Genomic DNA, 20,801 nt, shown 5'->3' with positions numbered 1-20,801 from the left:
TTGGTTTGAAGGGGTAAGGGTGTCCCAATTCTCATTTTGGTTAAGGGGTAGGGCGAAGACAAAAGGCTACGTAGCCCTTGAAACGAAGCTATCCAAGGACCACACTTCAAAGGGAGGGTTTCGAGGAAAATGCATTTTTACTAGTTGTTATCATTCAGAGTCATGCTGTTTGTATATTCGGCTCGAAGTCATACACGGACAATGCGATCTCTGAGCTCGATATAAAACATGACATAACGGTAAATAACCGTTGAACTATACATACAAGATTTTGGCGCTCCCTAGTGGCCAACCGAAATCGCCAAATACGCACCGCAGCGATGGCTCAAGCGAAGGACACGCACAAATGTAAGTATTTTCAGCACTTTAATTACGGCAGACTGGTGTAATAATACTATTTTCAAGCGTTTTTTAATTGTGAAGATAGTTTTGAATCACTAGTCAAGTTTGTTTTGATTCACTAGTCAAGTTTGTTTGGAATCACTAGTAGCCGATGCTAATGTGTTCCGCTATCGCTATTTGTTGAGATAGATATCCGATAACCCTTGACATGACATGTTAAGGTTTCAAGTAAAATTTGTGTGCAGTGGATTTGCTTACTACTACTATTAGCCTACTTGGTTGATTATACCGGCGCACTGCTTTGATATCGGTAAAGCTGCCACCTAGGCTACGTCACTCGCCTGTCAAACTGAAGATTTCCATTCCACTTTTACCTCAGGGACACCACAGGAGACCAGACGGCTCATTAATTGCAGGGCGACCAGGGACAATGAGTTCCTAAAATCGAAAATGATCGCCAGAAAACAGTGGGAGTGACTGTACGTCCACACCAGGAGCGACCAAAGCGTCGGAGACGCTTTGGTCGCTGCGAATTTTCGCTGCGAATTTTTCTGTTCGCTTTGGTCGCTCAAGTCGCTCATGACGTACAATTCAATTATGCAGACGCATTTAAAGGAGCCGTATGCGTTTAGTAGGCCCTACAGACAGCCATATCAAATATTGAACTCTCCCATACACCTTGGCCATATTGCCGAGACGGTTTTGCTTGTTCGATAAAGTGCTTCGACAACAAGTAGGACAGTGATTCCCCCCAATATAAAAAAAATCCTAAAATGTAGGCTAATTACAACCGAGAACAAAAAACCCTGCGTGCTGCAGTAGTTGAAATATGTTTCACTGATCTGGATCTGCAAATCATGATCTGCACTCATTCGTCGCATTCAAAACAAATAGACGTTGGCGCACATGGCTAATTTGCATACGTGCACAGGACTGGTTGGCTCCGCAAGGCAAATAATGGAACATATCTATCTATCTAGGCCTTTCTGTCTATCTATCTATCAACGCGTGTCTAGTTTTAATGTGATGTATTGTGTGTATGTCCAGTCAGACTTGTTCTGTGTGGTCTTGTAGGCTACTGTCCTGTGTGGGACGAACCACCTAAATGGATTCCCGACGATTTGTGTCGTTTGGTATTAATAAAGACTTGACTATCTATCTAGACTATTTAATTAAAAATTATTCACCTCAGGCTCCGTGAATAGTGGGGAATAGAGGGATAAAAGACAAGAGATATATCCCTTGTCATTTATCCCTCGTCTTGTCGATTAGTTTGTTTATGTGACGGTTTTGTTTAAAGCATGCTACACGCGATTGGTTGGTTAGATTGGTGGCATGTAGAGCAACTTATAATGATTCCCGCTTAAATACGAACGTTCTAGATGTAGCCTATAAATACTCCCGCTTATCATCACTTGATATCCAAACCACTATGGCGTTTCGATCTCTGAACTGAAAAAGGGTGGGTTCGTACAACACCGGGTGCCCAGTTACAGCCGCGATTAATACTTCAGCCGACATTTGGTTCAGTGAGTGAATAAAGGTAGGTAGGAACCAAAGTGCCTGCCGATGTTCCCTGGGATCCACGCAAGCGAAGAGCGTCTACATTCCGATTGGCTGTCAGTGTTTGGTCGCTGAAGCGAATAATAGTCATTTGCATAAAGTTAAAAAGTTTTCAACTTCTTTTTGACGCTCTGGTCGCTCAACTTTGGCCGCTGGTAGCGTTGGTCGCTTTGGTCGCTCTTGCCCATAGAAAGTGAATGACTTCCGGCGATTTGGTCGCTCAATTCGCTTCTGGTGTGGACGGACAGTGAGTCTTGTTCAATCTTTTCATTCTTGCGTCTGTTTTCTACTTTGGTATTTCTGTGTTGAGCTCAATCATGGTTCTTGCACCATTTTTAAAGTCAAATTTAAGACTTTTTAAGACTTTTTAAGACCAACACATACATAAATTAAGACCCAAAAAATGTCAGAAAAAATATTTTATAGAAAAGGTGTGTATAATTGAGTCACTTATACACATCAACCGTAGCCGTAGTACTAGCAGTAGTAGTACTCTTGCAAAGTTATCTCAGAAGCGCGCGGACACGACGATACGCGAACACATTAACCCACCCGTGTCACCCATAGTCACCCATGACCGTCGCTTAGCAACCGGACACGCTGGGGTTGATATGTTACCGGACTACTGTAACTACTACGGAGTGATAACAAAGACATGAATCGGGCAATAAATCCACCGTCCTTGACAGCGGTCAAGTTTGGAGTGCGGAGTGGACCAAATGCAAACTACTGCAGCTTTCCTAAGTTAAACCCCAAACTAATCGGAATAAGTGTATGCATGTCGATTATAGCAGACTACACCACCTCTTCTGTAGCCGAATAGAATTATATTACGAACAGATAATTGTATTCCGATTGAGGCGTATTATATGATCCTTTTCTATTCCGATTGAGCTGTTCTTCCACAACTATGCGGATCAGATGTGTCCATGTAAACACGGCTGACAGTGATCTCAAACACACACACACACACACACACACACACACACACACACACACGAATATCAAAAAATAAATCAAAATTCAAACAAATATTAGGCAGCCCTTAATATTCGAACCTGTTATGGCAGGCCAAGAGGGAGAGCGAGAACCCGACGCAGTCTACTCATAATATTGTAATGACCACGGAAGAGGCATTGAATGAAGTATTGATTAGACAGCGATTTATTAGATACCTAATAAACCGTCGGAACACGCAGGACCGGTAACCATAGCAACGCCGGTAAACAAACCCCGCGAAGCCCAATCCAGGTCTTACTGAAGGAATTTAATGCTCATAATATTATTAATAAATATTCGAATATTAATATTAATAAACAAACAAACTTCGAATATGATTTTTGGGAAAAAGTCTGTCACACAATTCAATTAATTTACTGTTTGGAATACTTACATTAAAATGATCCAGCATGAACTGTGATCCATAGTACCGCGATAAGACATGGCTGTCGGTGTCGTCCGTGGGCCAGTACCTCACATGGATATCCATCTGTTTGCTTTTAGTGGTTTTGTTCACTCATCGAACATGAGGACGTACTGTTTATCGTTTACGCTGCGTGACAGCTCTCTTTTTATGAAAGATGCGATCCCGTATTTTGCTAGATAGGCCGTTTTGTTTTCACCGCAGGTGAACGACTTCGCAAACTCAGAATCTGGGAACATAGCAGCCAAGACGTTACTAATGTCATATTTCTGCGACCTCATGTGGGACTCAAGAGCTTTTGCTCCCTAGTATGAATGCCTTTCGGGATAAACAACACCTTGCCTCGTAGTCACCTGCCTTCTCCAACCACCCCCGAAACGTATCTTCCTCAAACCATTTCTCATTGAATTTGCACTGTCCCATCCTGAAAGTAGCGCAAGTTGGCCTAATGATGTCAACCGTCACTAGCTAAAAGTAGCGCCAGCAAGTTAGCCTACAGACGCAGCTGCAGATGCAACCGGCCCCCCGATGACTGATGTCAACGTTAACGTAACGTAAAACTCCTGAAAATGCCGTAATTAAAAGACGCACTAGGTGATTTGTTGTGCGCGACAATTTCCCAGTCTTAAAAAACCCTCTGCAAAATTTAATACCTAGAGCAAATTTACAGTAAATTTAAGACAATTTATGGCCTTCATTTTACACAAAAAAAATTAAGACTTTTTAAGACTTTTTAAGGACCCGCGGGAACCATGTCAATAGCCCACTGAATGTCTGTGTCGTTATACTGTACGTTGGCTGTGATGTAGGCTTTTTCTGGAAGAAATGGGGGTGGAGGGGAAAGTGACCAGGCAACAGGCTTCTAAGAAGTGGGAGAACCTTGAAAAGAAGTACAAGGTATGTGTCTAGTTTGAAATAAACAATTACCAATTGCCTAATGAATGTATCAACCAAACGAGACCATTGTTTTTGTTGTAATTGAGTATTTGCTGTGTGTGTGTGTGTGTGTGTGTGTGTGTGTGTGTGTGTGTGTGTGTGTGTGTGTGTGTGTGTGTGTGTGTGTGTGTGTGTGTGTGTAAACCTCCATTACTCGACTCCTGTCTTCATCATCCCGAAGGCCCGCTCTATCACAGAACGCACCTTGGATTGGCGGTAATTAAAGCGCTGCTGCACCCGCCCAATCACCGGCTCTTTATAGGGAGTCAACAGACATATGGGCGTCTGGAGGCAGGGGTACCCACCATCACCTAAGAGCATGTAACCCGGCGGTGGATACCTGGCAGTCAAATAAAAATAACTGTTTTTCATTACCCTTGTCCTTTATGTTTCTTGGACGGAATGTAACTGATCATTTCGTTGCTCTGTAACATGTGCAATGACAACAAATAGAATCCTATCCTATCCTATGGCAATGTTTTGATATGTTGAGGGGAGTGTCTTATGTCTGCATTTATTTGAAAGAGCATATGCACAGAAAAGCAGACGGACGGAGTTACAATGGAGATCCTGCGAGTTTTTAAAAGCCATGTGACGCGTCACATCACATAGGAAAGTTAACGCCAGCATTTCTGACGTTTTTATCCACTAATTCATAATGTTATGTGAGGCAACGCAACGTATGCTTGATCTGAAACATGCCTACTCGTGGCCTCTGTTGACATAGCAGTCAGCTGTCCGCAGTCAGCGACAATGAAGCCACGTAATGGAGGGGCGTCCCATTTCCTAGGGGAACGTTTTACCCCTCTATTGAGGGGCAAGGGGTAAGGGGAAGGGGTAAGGGCTAGAAATGGGATTGGGCCCAACTCTTTACCCATCCCAGGGCTCCAGAGTGCGCCTAATTTGGGCGCACATGCGCCTAGAATTCGGGGTAGTGCGACCGAAAATGTATCTGGTATAATTATTACTTATTTTTTTACAGAGCAGTCTATTCATAATATTGTAATAACCACGGAAGAGGCAGTGAATGAAGTATTGATTAGACAGCGATTTATTATTATTATAACTAATAAACCGTTGGAACACGCAAGACCGGTAACAATAGCAACGCCGGTAAACAAACCCGCGAAGCCCAATCCAGGGCCCTTACTCATTTCATAAATGAGAATGTGGTCAACAATGAAATGCTTGAAACGATCTTGTGGAAACAGGTCTTCTGAACTAGTTGGGTTAAAGTTAATGGTATAGTATAAAGCGGGATTAATTATTTGCAGTGCAATGGAAGAAGACATGACATGTCTTTTGTCAAATAAGTGAAATACTTTTGGTTGAAGATCACGTTGTTGTTTTTTACTAATAAGCTATTTACAGAGAATTTTGATGAAAATCATCATGCAGTAGATTTAATAAACCTTTTGATATTCAAAGCTCATACAATGTTTCAGATAAAAGTTTGTATATTATACCTTCATTCACAATGTTGTAATTCAACTGACTGCAAGGAAGAAAACCGTTTATTCTAACCTCAACTATTTTCCACTTATCTACCTGTGGGTTCTTCCTTCTACCTGTCAGGCCATTTCTCAGAAATCAAATTGGGCGGGGTGAAACTGGCTTTGAATGCGGATGTTTTTACCTGTCATGGTTTTCCCATCTCAGTTAACCCTGACCAGGCCCGCTGATAAGGGGCTAAATCTTTTGGAATTCATTATTATGCCCCAAGTATGAAAACAATCAAATATACTAGCAATATTAAGGTGATAATGTGCTTCTCCCAGGACAGAATCCTATATGACTCCACATAAAATGGTTCTAACCTTTTACTTAGTGCGATGTTGGCTACAAACGCCAACGAGTTGCATAGCACAAACATCGGTATGTGTGTGTACTTGCCTTATACGTCCACCTCTTTGGGATTGGACCGATAGTTTGATGCTTAGTTTGCTCACAATCTATACCTTCATCGATGTCAATCAATTAAAAAATCCTAGACAGTTGGTCAAAATAGAGATAAATAAAAATATGAGAACAGACATCTATCTAATACTTTGTTGGTCAGCATCTTGCATCAGCTGGGTGTGTGTCATCCTTATTTTCATTGTGTAGCCAGGTCTGTTGCCACCTGCCACCTAGGTGTCTTTAACTCGGCTCCTCCAGGATCAGGATATGTGATGATGAAGTTGAAATCGATTTATTGCAGAGTTCAGGGTGTGTGGTGACGGCTGATTTAACCTGTACACATTGATTGCCAGAGTGGAGGTAGAAGAGGTGAGCAGACATCTTATTTCTTCGTTGAAGTCTATTTAACTTATTGCATATGTAGCGGTTGCGTACTCTCTCGTTGCGTTGTGATTGAGACCACGATGGAACCATTGGCAGCCAGCCGTTTATTCTGGTGGAATATTTAACATGGGGAAATGCTCGTTGAGAACCCTCACAATGGCAGCCTCTCCCAGCCGGGGTATACATAGACTAGCCATTTACATGGAAATAAATATCACATTAAACAAATTAATATCTGAATGGGCGTTTGGTGACATACCTGGTGGAATATTTAACATGGGGAAATGCTCGTTGAGACAGGGGCGGATCTACTGGGGTGGCATGGGGTGGCAACTGCCACCCTAAAAAAAAGCCTTGCCACCCCAGCTGCCACCCCAGTTGGCAGCGCAAAATTCTTTTTTTTTTTTTTTTTTACAAGACATTTACAAAAGCGAGTTTCAAAAGTCCAACTGCAAGTGAATGCAACCAGGAAATATTGCCCCATCCCGCCTAACCCCCCCCCCCCCCCCCACCCCTCCCCGAGACTCCCGCCGGCAATGATTTTGAATACAAGGAAGGCGCGAGAGTCCTCCAAACGAACGAAGCAAGCGGCGCGGCAGAGAGACTACATTCTTGAGGTAATACTGATCAACTGTCTATCTATAAAGAAATTATAATAATTAGAAAAGAGCAGGGCTGAGTATTACAGAAACATCATAGTTAAAGACTTAAGTTAAGATTGGAATGCCTTATAGCTGCATAGCAGGCGCGTGCCGTATGGGCAGGTGGGGCGGCGAACTCCCTGCAAAAGCATTCTCCCAAAAAAATAGTTCCTCAGTAAATCATTGCTCCAAGTTTATTTTTAATAATGTGATTGTCACATTAACTATCTATAGTTTCTGTAGGCTTTCAGACAATTTTTGTTCTGTTGATATCAAATTGATGGTGACGATTCTAGTTGAGTTTAACGTGTCATGCAATGTGGGGCGGCGGAGCTCAACGACCGCGTCCCTCCGTATGTTTCTCGCATAACCCTGCAGGCTGCAATAAGAATTGCAATCCGCGCTAAAGACGCGCTAACAAACACAAACCCTTCTACACTCAGCTGGTTTTCCTGACCGTTGACTTCATGTGCCTCCTTTTGTATCAACAGTCATTCGATTTGATTATATTAAACTTTATTGTCATTGAACCAAGTAACAGGTACTTGAACAACAAAATGCAAGTCATCTTCTGTAAATTATTTACAAATGGCCATCTCTAATCTACTTGGTTGCACACCTGTCTGAACTTTTATGAACCAATATAAGTCACCAATAATTAATAATAAAACAAGCTTCACATCAAGAGCAAAAAAAATAATAAGGTAAACCCAAAAGGTCTTAAATACTTAGAAATTAAAGATATAAAAAAAGAAAGAGAGGGAAATCTTTGATAGCACTTCCCCTGAATCCCCATTTGGCTCTTCCAAGCATGCAGGTAATACACTCTACTTTGGGAGTTATTCTATGTCACCGCACTTTGAGGGTGGCATTGTATGTAAATTATTGGAATTGGTGAATAAAGTGATATTTGCACTCAAGTTGGACTGATGATTGACATCTGACAGGAATATCTCATGGACCAATGCCAACTTATTGTTAACTAAAGACAAAGTACATATTGCAGCTCTCTTTGCATATATTTTTAGCCCCATGCCCCTGCTGGTGTAATAGTGCAGGTGTTTGTTGTAAGGCAGGTTGATTTTGTAATTATTCAGTAATAATTTATTACATTTTGTCTGAAACCTTTTATGTTTAAATGTAAGGCTTTACTCATCCCACAATAAATTAAATATGTTATTGAGTCAAAATATCTAAATGTGGGGGCTTTCCAAGTAAATATTGATTGATATGGCTTTAATTAAATCGGCATACTGTATATACTTCTGCCAGAGGGTGCCACCCCTCAAAATCTCCTGTCCCCCTCTTGCCACCCCATGAATATTTTTCTAGATCCGCCCCTGCGTTGAGAACCCTCACAATGGCAGCCTAACATGGGAGAAAGACAAGCTGAAGTAGCCTACACATTCTTGGCGAAGTCCACGCTAGCTAAGTAGCTACGACCAAAGCACATGGTAGCCAAGCTAGCGATCCTAAGCCTAAAGTCCATTTAAATGTAATAACCGATTCCAAGGAACACAATATATATATGTACAAGCAACCAAGTATTAATACAGTATTATGTACAATTAGACTCCCGTAATACATCGCCAAAGTGTGGATTCATATTTAACTGCTCTGACTACCTACCTCTCCCAGCCGGGGTACAATAGACTGTGGAGCGGAGGCAGCAACGTACAATACAACCCCCGCATTCCGCTAGGGGGAGCTCTAGCACTCCAACCAAGGCTCCCACTACCACAGCCAGCGCAAGGATCTCGCTGGCAATGGCAAGTGGGAAGCATTAACCCTGCTACACATACACAAGAGCAGTTACATAAACTGAAACACATGCCACACGTAAAGAATAACCGGTTATTCTAACCTAAACTATTTTCAACTTATCTACATGTGGGTTCTTCCTTCCACCTGTCAGGCCATTTCTCAGAAACCAACTTGGGCGGGGTGAAACTGGCTTTGAATGCGGATGTTTTTACCTGTCATGGTTTTCCCATCTCAGTTAACCCTGACCAGGCCCGCGGATAAGGGGCTAAATCTTTTAGAATTCATTATTATACCATAAGTATGAAAACAATCAAATACACTAGCAATATTAAGGTGATGTAAAGTTGAATGTGACCCAGAAGACGTTTTCATCGTTAAAACAATAAAGACTGAACATGCTGTCATGAACAGTAACATACTGGCCGCCATTTTAAAGTTATTTTTGGTAACATATATACTATTGATCGCCTCGAGAACAGGAGGCTGCTGACTGTCCGCAAATGTGACCAGCATGCAATTGTTCTCTGACACGTCTTTTTCAAATGCATAACAATTTAATCAACAATATAATACGTGGGCAGACATTATTAACTACTCTTGTGAGCAATGTTCCACTTTCAGCTGGAATTCACCGGTACATCAAAACCACGTGTCTTCTTTAGATTTCAGTTCCCTTTATTTATTCACACAGTTCAGCAGCGGCATTCATTCAGAATCAGAGCCCACATTAAAGCTGCATTTAGGGCGACTATCACTACCCAGCCGAAAAATAGATGCGCTATAAATGGTTTTGTATATAGCAGTCAGGAACATGGGCATAGTTGTGGTGGTGTTAGAAAAAAAAAGTTGACGGGAATTAAAGTGCTGCACATCGACTGTACAAATGTAGATTATTCATCACAAGAATTTTAATTCGGAAATCGAATAGGCTAATAAGGTCTGAATTGTGAGATAAAATTCTGCATTCTGATATAAAATCATAATACTTGGATAAAATCCGAATTCTGATAATTAAATCCAGCATTCAAATTTCATTTAAGAAGGTTCTCACCAGTCATTTGTCGCCTGGTCGCGATGTCCATTCTTTTTTTTTTTTTAAAGTAGTTCACTAGCGTGCAATAATTTGCAGTGTCAGAATTCTGAGAATTTAGTCAGCATTCAGGTTTCTCAGAATTCTCTTTCATGGAAGCCGGAAGTGGGAGATTCCTGGGGCTTGCCCGATGAATTCAACCCATGCACACGCTCACACGCCACACTTCGTATTTCTCACGCAGAGAAATTACCAGGATAGCGCCCACCAATTTGGGCCGCTATTTAACAGTGTTACAGGTAGGAATCAAATGTGTTTCCCGTACGTATGGTAACCAGACGTCCTCTTTTGCCCGGACATGCCCTCTCTTTGAGACTTTTAAAAAATGTTTTGCGGAATTTCAAAATCGTCCAGGATTTTATTAAAGCCTCATACATGTTCACATTGAATTTGCGTTGCGTTTCCCTGGGTCGTTCACAAACTAGTTAGGCTACGCCCTCCCCTACTCAGTTCTGTTCGCTTTCCATTGGTGGAAGTGAGTAGGGCGAGTGGTTAAGTAGAGCCTTCAGATTGGACGGTTTGACTTACTCAGTTACCGTCGTGTTTTGTATTTATTTTTTTACCATTATTGTTTTATAGGGACAAAAAATGTTAACAAATTTCTCCTACAGGGGATTGATAAAGTTCTATCTATTGAACAGAAAGAAACACTTGGTCATACATTACACACTTTACCACAGCATTGGCCTAATGCCACAGATATATTTTCAGCATTGGACTGAATGCCACATAAATATATAATTATGTTTTTGCACGTTTGCAACGTTTAAAAGTTCAGGGTATAAAGTTCAAGTATATGCCTCTACTTGTATTGCTTAAGCCAATAGCCTTTTGAGGCAGTGTTTTTTCTGAATATTAGTGTTAAGGGCCAATAATGCTTACTATCATACGTTAGTTACCAGGTCTGTGGACACATTTGTATGCATGTAAATAACATGTTATGATGGTGTAGCCATGCATGTTGTTTTATTGTTAATATGTCAATTTGTTTTTTATTGAAAATACTTTGTATAGATGAATTAACCCCAAACTTGTCATCGTAACACCTTTGAAATAAACATGACTTAACATGGCAGATACCTGTGTATTGTTTATCATATGCGGTAAGAGTGTAACGTTTTCAACTCAGTTCCTTGGTAGAACCTACAGTAAAAATCACTTCTGATGGAAAAAAAGATGTGTATGAAAAACACTTTTCTTATCTATTGTTACTATTATATTGTTTGAAATGTACAAATATATTAAAAATATATATAGCGTATAAAAAGTGGCTGGTAAAAAAGATGAGTGGCTGGTAGATTTTTAAATCTACCTGCCACAGTGGCTGGTGGGCAAAAAAGTTAATTTCCATCTCTGCTATCTGGGCAATAAATGCACACATTATCATTCAGACACACAAACATTCCTACATTGGTTAAAACAGTAGTTCATTTTAAATAGGTGAAACCGTTAAACATGCATGTAACATTTGAACAGGGAAGGGAAACGACACTACTATTTAAAGAGGCAGGAGAGAAAGAAAGGAAAGCATAAATAAAACAAATAAAACCGCTTAGTTTACAGTGAGAAACGTAACATAAATCATATCGTGTTAGGCGCCAAACAATGCTCAGGGAAGTCATTTCTACATTTTTTTAAAGGAACCTTTCTGCCTTTTTTTCCACACATATATATATACTTTTTAGATGGCTCTGTGCTTAGACTGTGAGGTGAACTGAAGCTGCTTCAGAACGTTGCTCCTCCGCTAGGGACCACCGAACACACACCACCCGTTTGCTGAGACCCTAACTGCAAGCCCCTCACTGTTCACCAGCCACGAGCTTCAATTAACTAGAAATTGCTAAACACTCACTGCTATCTAGCAACCAGTCACTGATAGTGGCTTGCCACAGCTGGTCAAAGCTAACTAGCATATACCACAGCTTCTTGAAGCTAGTCACAGCTAGCCACGATGAGCCTTAGCTAGCGATAAATGAGGTTGCGCTAACAGGGTCTAGAAGGGGCTTCAGATGTAGAGGGGATACCCTAGGGTCTAGAGGGCGTGGCAGGTCATCTGAGCACTGCAAGGGTTTCAGTAAACACAGTGTGTGGCTGCGGTGGTCTTCTCTTCCTCCACTAGGGGGCGGGGATGGGCTGCAGAGGCGGGCAGGGGGAGACACTGCCTTCCTGTCTGGGCGCCAGGACACTGCATAAACCCCGCCCCCGAGCCTCCTCCTCTCCTCCTGTTCCTCCTCGTCCGCCCGCAGGGGGCTCAGACTCTTCGTTGTACAGACGTTTGATTCCATCGAAGAAGTCGTCCACCTCCATCACCTCCACCTTGCGTTCGTCAGAGGGCTTGCGTCGCACGCTGAGGGTGTGCAGATGGGGGCGGTGGAGCTGGGCAGGTAGTAGAGGAGGGGTGGGGCTGGAGTGGGAGTGGGGGGTCTCCGCCCCCTCGCTGGAGGCCGGGTCTTGTGTTGCGGTGGACAGAGCGGAGCCAGGGGCCGGGGGGGCAGGGCCCGGCGGGGGGGGTCCTGCCGGGGGTGGTAGATGTACAGCGTGTTGGGAGGGAGGGAAGCTCTCTGAGTGGAAAGACGACGGGACAACTGCTCTCTGCACCGGATCAACTCCCGGCTGTCCACCTGGGCCTTGCTCAGCAGGTCTATGGTAAGTATCAGCCAATCAGAACAGCAGGATTCCAGCTCCAGGGAGATGAGAGACAGAGCTTGCATGGAACCGCGCACCTATGTGAGTGTGTGGTCGGCCAGGCAGTGGTGTAGCCGGCGGGTGAGGAGGGAGAGGTGCTGGGAGCGACTGCCCCCCACCAGAACCATGGAGCCCCCACACACCAGCAGAGCATGGAAGATCTGCAGGAAGTGGAGTGGCGTGGCAGTGTGGAGGTTCCAGTGCAACTGGTCCAGGATGACCCGCTCCATCCGCCGGATCTCAGAGACCGTACAGTCACAGCCGCTGGAGCCAGCCAGCACACTGATGCAGGGCACACACTCATCTTCCTCGCAGGTCTTAGCAGCCAGGAAGAAGCAGGCGATGGTGATGCAGCGTAGGTACTTGGGGCAGGCCTTGATGGGGCCTAGGAAGCGGTCCAGGATGCTAACGGCTAGTGCTAGCGTCTCTGGGTACAGCTGCAGACTGCTCTGGACCTCTGCCAGCCAGCACACTGCCTCGTCTCTCTGGGCCGGGGAGATGTCTGTATCCCGTGGGGGTGGGGCTTCTTTGGCACGTAGGCCTTCCACATCATGGCTTCCCTAGAGACTGCGTTCTCCAGAAGAGAACACAGCCTCTGGCGCTCCCAGGGTTCGGTAAATTTCTCTACCTATCCTGGTCGAGCCAACCTCCCCAGCAGATACAGCTACCTCCCCGGCGAAGCGAAGCGAGGCGAAGCCCAATTATGTTCCCGTTTTTCTGCTACTCTTCCGTTTTGACCTCCATGTTTCTCTTTATGGGGGAATGGGGGACTGGATTGCAGTAGTATGCACTGTTCCCGGGGGCTTGATTGATGTACACTTTTCGTACTCAACGGCAGCTACGTAGCGGAAGAGGACGGAGACAGGCTGTGCCTAAGTCGGCGCATTTTCAACATAGCCTGCATTAAAAGAGTAATTTTGTAATTTTTATAGCTTTTAATGCTTTTCATAGCTGCTAGGCGTAAAGAGTTCACCGTTCGAAACGGGATGTTTATTGCAGGGGAGGAGCCGTGGCGGCAGAGAAGTGATCTTAATTTCCGGTTAGTGCACCACAGAGTATTCGATTTGGGACAACACTGATATCTGAAAATTAGCGCACTTATTGAGTGTGGATATACGTTTAAGTGTACTTGTGGAAGTATGGATATTAGAACGCAGCACAGGTGATTTTGATACTCTCTGAGGTGACAATAAAGCCTTGATCATTCAACCCTAGTCGTTCTCGACATTCTCGTCATTTATTAAAGTATTCGACCGTGGTTTTATCCACGACATCCATTATCCATCTTCTATAAGGAAAATTGACCCCTTATTGTATACATGTGCCGTGTTCCGATATACATACTTCCATCTATACACTTAAACGTAGTAGGCCTACACTATACCCACTCACGAAGTGCGCAAATTTTCAGATGTCAGTGTCCAAATCGAATACTCTAAATCGACTCCACTTCGCCCGGGGCGGGACTTTACGTCCTACGTCACTCGCTATGGGTGTGCATGTGTGCGTGTAGCCGTCACTCGCGATGGGTGTGCATGTGAGAAAGGTTTTGGCTTTTAGTGTTTATGGGTTGGTAATAACGGTTCTGATGATTTTTCTGATGGAAATGTGGTCTTTTATTTCCATAATCTTTGTTCAGTGAACTCATAAAACCGTTTGTTAGTTAGCAGTTAAACAAAATGCGATCTCTTTGTTTACAGTTACCAACGACCAACGTTTAAAGACTGATGATTGGGGGTTTGATTCCCTAGTGATGCAAGGTTTTTTCTTTCATTTTGGACTCATCACAGACTGTAGGAATGTCACCCACCCTCCATCGCGAACGACACTGACGCTCGTAATCCTGCAGTGCAAGGGAGTTCGTGCACAGATCCCTGAGACAAACGGCTACGCGCACACATGCACACCCATAGCGAGTGACGTAGGACGTCCCGGGCGAAGTGGCATCGATTTAGAGAGTCCCATACTCTGTGGTGCACTAACCGGAAATTACGATCACGTCTGCCGCCGCGGCTTCTTCCCCGCAATAAACATCCCGCTTTGAACGGTGAACTCTGTTATGGATGTTGAGTGTGTTACGTTACGTTACGTTCTAGTGTTATGTTACGTTATGCTGAAGCCCATAAGGCAGTGCGCGTTTGATGTGAACTCATTCATTAAAAGCTTGAACCGAAACATGGCGTCAGAAGTGGGATAGTTGACAAAGTTAACTAGAATAATATGGCGAACTCGAGCAATATGATTCCGGCACCAGAGGGCATGCAGATGTCCGGGGATCTGGCGAAGAACTGGGAAGTTTTCCGTGCGGAATTCGAGGACTTTGTGTTAGCTACGGGCCTTAATGAAAAGGCAGAAGAAGTGCAGGCAGCCGCGCTAAGACGGCTAATGGGTAGCGAGTGCCGTCATATCTATATGCACAATGTGATTTTGGATGACGACCAAAAGAAAGACCCAACCGCCATCCTAGATGCTCTCGGAGAACATTTTAAGCCTGAAAAAAATGTGATTTATGAGAGATATAAGTTTGGATGCTGCAAGCAGGAGACTGATGAGCCAATTGACAGTTTCATAACGAGACTACGGGAGAGAGCTGCATCGTGTGAGTACCGTGGGCTAAAGGACGAGATGATTCGGGACAAGCTCGTGCTTGGTGTCGCAAGCGAAAACACCAGGAGGCGCTTGCTGCGTGAACGTGATCTGATGTTGGCAACGGCAGTCGGTATATGTCGCCTGGCAGAGCTAACCGATACACGCATGAAAACCTTGGAGAGCCCACAATTGCAAACGGACAGTGTAAACTCCGCAGCCAGGCAATACGAGAGACGTGGACCTCAAGACAGGAGAGGAAGAGATATACAGCAGGCTTGCAAATACTGTGGAAACAGCCACAAGCGGGGCAGAGAGCAGTGCCCAGCCTACGGTAAGGCATGCCGAGCGTGTGGCATCTCAAACCACTTTTCAAAAGTATGTCAGGTTAGTAGCAAGACAAAAAAAGTAAATGCGCTTGAAGATGTTGAGCAAGGGGACACAGATACAGATGACATGTTCCTGGCCACAGAATGCATCAGCAATATAAAATCTAAAGGGCTCAAATGGTTTGTGCACCTGCGTTTGAACAAAAAAAAGCAAGCATGCCAGCTAGATACAGGTGCCACTTGCAACGTGATGAGCAGAAAGATCAAAGAGAAGTTGTCACCTAGGACAGCGCTAAAACAGAGCACAACTAAGCTAAAACTATATTCTGGGGAAACTATGCTGTCACAGGGGAGATTCCACACAGAATGTGTCATTAGAGGGGAAAAGCATGACCTGGTCTTTGAGGTAGTGGAAACTCAGCAGGAGCCTCTCCTCTCTGGGGCCACATGCGAGCGCCTAGGCCTAATGACATTCACAATTCCAGAGGAGCTGCATAAGATAGAGGCAGATCAGTGCACGCCCCTCACTAAAGAGCAGCTGCTAAGCAACTACACTGACATCTTCAATGGCCCAATCGAGTCAGTCCCAGGTGAGATACACTTTGAGCTGGACCCAAATATACCTCCTGTACAATGTGCACCTCGAAATGTTCCGGTAGCGTTGAGGGAGAAAGTCAAGGAAGAATTAGATAGGCACATCAGAGCAGGCAACATCACACCAGTGAGCGAGCCCACAGCATGGATTAGTAATATGGTGACTGTCGCAAAACCAGAAAAAATACGACTGTGCATTGACCCCAAACCCCTTAACCGAGCATTGCTGAGGTCTCACTATCACATGCCAACACTGGAAGATGTGTTGTACAAGCTACCCAAGGCTCGCATTTTCACACTGGTGGATGCTCGCGATGCTTTTCTACAGTGCAAGCTTGATGATGAAAGCAGCCGCCTGACGACCTTCTGGACACCGTGGGGTCGCATGAGGTGGCTCAAACTCCCATTCGGTGTCTCTGTAGCACCGGAGATCTACCAACGCAAACAACACGAACTGCTAGCAGGCCTGGCTGGCATTGAACCAATAGCTGATGACATCCTGGTGGTCGGGTGTGGCGACACAGAGGTGGACGCGGAACGGGATCATGACACCAACCTACGTGCCCTCATGGAGCGATGCAGAGCTGTGAAGCTAAGACTGAGCGAGCGCAAGCTTCAGTTCAAACTTCAAGCAGTCCACTTCCATGGACACATTCTGTCTTCAGAAGGACTGAAGATTGACCCAGAGAAAACGCGGGCTGTGCTGGAGATGCCGACCCCTACGGATGCAAAAGCTGTCCAACGCTTCATCGACTTCGTGACATACCTTGCAAAATTCCTGCCAAAGCTCTCAGAGGTCTGTGAGCCACTCCGCAGGCTCCTGGACAAGGACACAGAATGGCACTGGCTAGCCAAACATGAGGACGCAGTGCAAGAAATAAAGCGACTGGTTTCAAATACACCCGTTCTCAGATACTATGACGTTACAAAGCCTGTCACTGTCCAGAGTGATGCCAGCATGAATGGGCTGGGATGCTGCTTGCTGCAAGGGGGGCAGCCTGTGGCTTTTGCCTCTAGAGCCCTGACTCAAACGGAGCAAAACTATGCTCAAATAGAGAAAGAGTGCTTGAGCATAGTCTTCGCATGCCAAAGATTCCACCAATACTTATATGGCAGAGAAACGGTCACTGCTGAAACAGACCACAAACCATTGATCACAATATTCAAGAAGCCACTCCTAAGTGCACCGAAACGTCTCCAGGGAATGCTGATGCAGCTGCAGTGTTACAACCTAGATGTTGTGTACAAGCCTGGGCCAGAAATGTACGTCAGTGACACTTTAAGTCAAGCTACTCTGCCGCACCAAGGGCCAGACACCCCACACGTGCGACATGCAGTGTTTGCCACCCAGACGGAGTACACACAGCTGGACCAAGCCCAGCACCTGAATGTAACTACTTTCAGATTCCGTCAAATACACACACACACACACACACACACACACACACACACACACACACACACACACACACACACACACACACACACACACACACACACACACACACACACATACATACAGTGACAACACACACACTTGAAGAAACCTCACGAGAGACTGTTGGTCTGTTAAGAGAAAAAAAAAAAAGGGAATGATTGTGGAAAGAGTCCAATGCCATGCATGTTCGATTGTGAAACTATAACAGAGTTGTTGATATCAATGTTGTTACAGCCTGCAATGGTTATTGAGTAGTGAAGAATTTGAAGTGTTAATCTAATCTAAGAACATTAATCTAAAGGAAGGAAGATGTTATGGATGTTGAGTGTGTTACGTTACGTTACGTTCTAGTGTTATGTTACGTTATGCTGAAGCCCATAAGGCAGTGCGCGTTTGATGTGAACTCATTCATTAAAAGCTTGAACCGAAACAAACTCTTTACGCCTAGCAGCTATAAAAAGCTATAAAAACTATAAAACTACAAAATGACTCTATTAATGCAGGCTATGTGGAAAATGCGCCGACGTTGGCTCAGCCTGGTTGGTTGAGTACGAAAAGTGTACTTCGCCACACACACGCGATTTTACCGTTTTGAGTACACCATCCGGGTCCTTTCAATACACTTGTTTTCGCCCGATCTGAATCGGAATGCAATACGTACTCAAACTTAGGCTAGTAAGTATGGATAGTATGGATATTGGAAGACGCCAATGGTGTATGAGGTTTGAGGCAAAACACAAGATGTTTAAAAATTATTTACAAATATTAAAAAACATAACAAAATCACTTGCTAAAAAGCATCAGATGGCCATTGCTTATCACTGGGAAACCTTCCGCCTCAAACCAAAATGAGTATGGGCCAGGGCCAATTAAATCTTATCATTTCATAAATGAGAATGTGGTCAACAATGAAATGCTTGAAACGATCTTGTGGAAAACAGGTCTTCTGAACTAGTTGAGTTAAAGTTAATGGTATAGTATAAAGCGGGATTAATTATTTGCAGTGCAATGGAAGAAGACATGACATGTCTTTTGTCAAATAAGTGCAATACTTTTGGTTGAAGATCACGTTGTTGTTTTTTACTAATAAGCTATTTACAGAGAATTTTGATGAAAATCATCATGCAGTAGATTTAATAAACCTTTTGATATTCAAAGCTCATACAATGTTTCAGATAAAAGTTTGTATATTATACCTTCATTCACAATGTTGTAATTCAACTGACTGCAAGGAAGAAAACCGTTTATTCTAACCTCAACTATTTTCCACTTATCTACATGTGGGATCTTCCTTCTACCTGTCAGGCCATTTCTCAGAAACCAACTTGGGCGGGGTGAAACTGGCTTTGAATGCGGATGTTTTTACCTGTTTTCCCATCTCAGTTAACCCTGACCATGCCCGCTGATAAGGGGCTAAATCTTTTGGAATTCGTTATTATGCCATAAGTATGAAAACAATCAAATATACTAGCAATATTAAGGTGATAATGTGCTTCTCCCAGGACAGAATCCTATACGACTCCACATAAAATGGTTCTAACCTTTTACTTACTGCGATGTTGGCTAAAAACGCCAACGAGTTGCATAGCACAAACATCGGTATGTGTGTGTACTTGCCTTATACGTCCACCTCTTTGGGATTGGACCGATATGCTTAATTTGCTCACAATCTATACCTTCATCGATGTCAATCAATTAAAAAATCCGAGACAGTTGGTCAAAATAGAGATAAATAAAAATATGAGAACAGACATCTATCTAATACTTTGTTGGTCAGCATCTTGCATCAGCTGGGTGTGTGTCATCCTTATTTTCATTGTGTAGCCAGGTCTGTTGCCACCTGCCACCTAGGTGTCTTTAACTCGGCTCCTCCAGGATCAGGATATGTGATGATGAAGTTGAAATCGATTTATTGCAGAGTTCAGGGTGTGTGGTGACGGCTGATTTAACCTGTACACATTGATTGCCAGAGTGGAGGTAGAAAAGGTGAGCAGGCATCTTATTTCATCATTGAAGTCTATTTAACTTATTGCATACACAAGAGCAGTTACATAAACTGAAACACATGCCACACGTAAAGAATAACCGGTTATTCTAACCTCAACTATTTTCAACTTATCTACATGTGGGTTCTTCCTTCTACCTGTCAGGCCATTTCTCAGAAACCAACTTGGGCGGGGTGAAACTGGCTTTGAATGCGGATGTTTTTACCTGTCATGGTTTTCCCATCTCAGTTAACACTGACCAGGCCCGCAGATAAGGGGCTAAATCTTTTAGAATTCATTATTATGCCATAAGTATGAAAACAATCAAATACACTTGCAATTTTAAGGTGATGTAAAGTTTAATGTGACCCAGAAGACGTTTTCATCGTTAAAACAATAAAGACTGAACATGCTGTCATGAACAGTAACATACTGGACGCCATTTTAAAGTTATTTTTGGTAACATATATACTATTGATCGCCTCGAGAACAGGAGGCTGCTGACTGTCCGCAAATGTGACCAGCATGCAATTGTTCTCTGACACGTCTTTTTCAAATGCATAACAATTTAATCAACAATATAATACGTGGGCAGACATTATTAACTACTCTTGTGAGCTATAAGTTCAATAGACTTCATTGATCGAATAAGACGTCTGGTCACCTTTTCTACCTCTACTTTGGCAATCAATGTGCACAGTTTAAATCAGCCGTCACCACACTGCCTGAACTCTGCATTAAACTGGAGTGCTCTGGACCATATTGGGGCCAGTGCTGCCTAGATGATGATTTATCCATGGGGATAGATAAAGTATATATTCTCATTCTTAATAATGTATAACATACACACATTTATAGCCATATATGTTTAATGCAGACTTGAGTCACGAAAATTTGAAATGTACTGCTGTGCAATTGTAATTATATTAAGTGTACATTCAAGTGTACAAATGTATTGTGTATGTGACAAATAAAATCTGAATCTGAATCATTCATTACAGTTGCTGGTGAGTAAAAGGTTAACTTCAGGCTCTTGGGCTGAGGCAGGTTTGCCTTCTGCAGAGAGAGAGAGAGAGAGAGAGAGAGAGAGAGAGAGAGAGAGAGAGAGAGAGAGAGAGAGAGAGAGAGAGAGAGAGAGAGAG

The 20,801-nt window shown here is 43.6% G+C and overlaps 2 protein-coding genes, 2 long non-coding RNA genes and 1 pseudogene across 6 annotated transcripts in view; 3 read left to right on the top strand and 2 right to left on the bottom strand.

Annotated features, from left to right (window-relative positions):
* Positions 1-20,801, bottom strand: part of slc39a6 (solute carrier family 39 member 6) — a 583,352-nt gene that overhangs the window by 384,531 nt on the left and 178,020 nt on the right. The gene's annotated exons all lie outside the window — the stretch shown is intronic.
* The window catches only part of LOC132462545 (uncharacterized), a 570,484-nt gene that overhangs the window by 393,756 nt on the left and 155,927 nt on the right, over positions 1-20,801 (top strand). The window lies entirely within an intron of this gene.
* Positions 370-4,901, top strand: LOC132462528 (uncharacterized). Its single transcript, XR_009526874.1, has 3 exons — positions 370-815; positions 4,138-4,225; positions 4,446-4,901. It is a non-coding gene; the product is annotated as an uncharacterized LOC132462528 (long non-coding RNA).
* LOC132462527 (uncharacterized) lies at positions 7,071-8,108 on the top strand. The gene is made up of 2 exons (XR_009526873.1): positions 7,071-7,164; positions 7,218-8,108. It is a non-coding gene; the product is annotated as an uncharacterized LOC132462527 (long non-coding RNA).
* On the bottom strand, positions 11,737-13,471 carry LOC132462476 (cyclin-I-like; annotated as a pseudogene).

The sequence above is a fragment of the Gadus macrocephalus genome, chromosome 8 (assembly GCF_031168955.1).
Source record: "Gadus macrocephalus chromosome 8, ASM3116895v1".
Lineage (NCBI taxonomy): Eukaryota > Metazoa > Chordata > Actinopteri > Gadiformes > Gadidae > Gadus > Gadus macrocephalus.
Note: the sequence above shows the minus strand (reverse complement) of the source record. Positions and strands in the feature narration are given on the sequence as shown.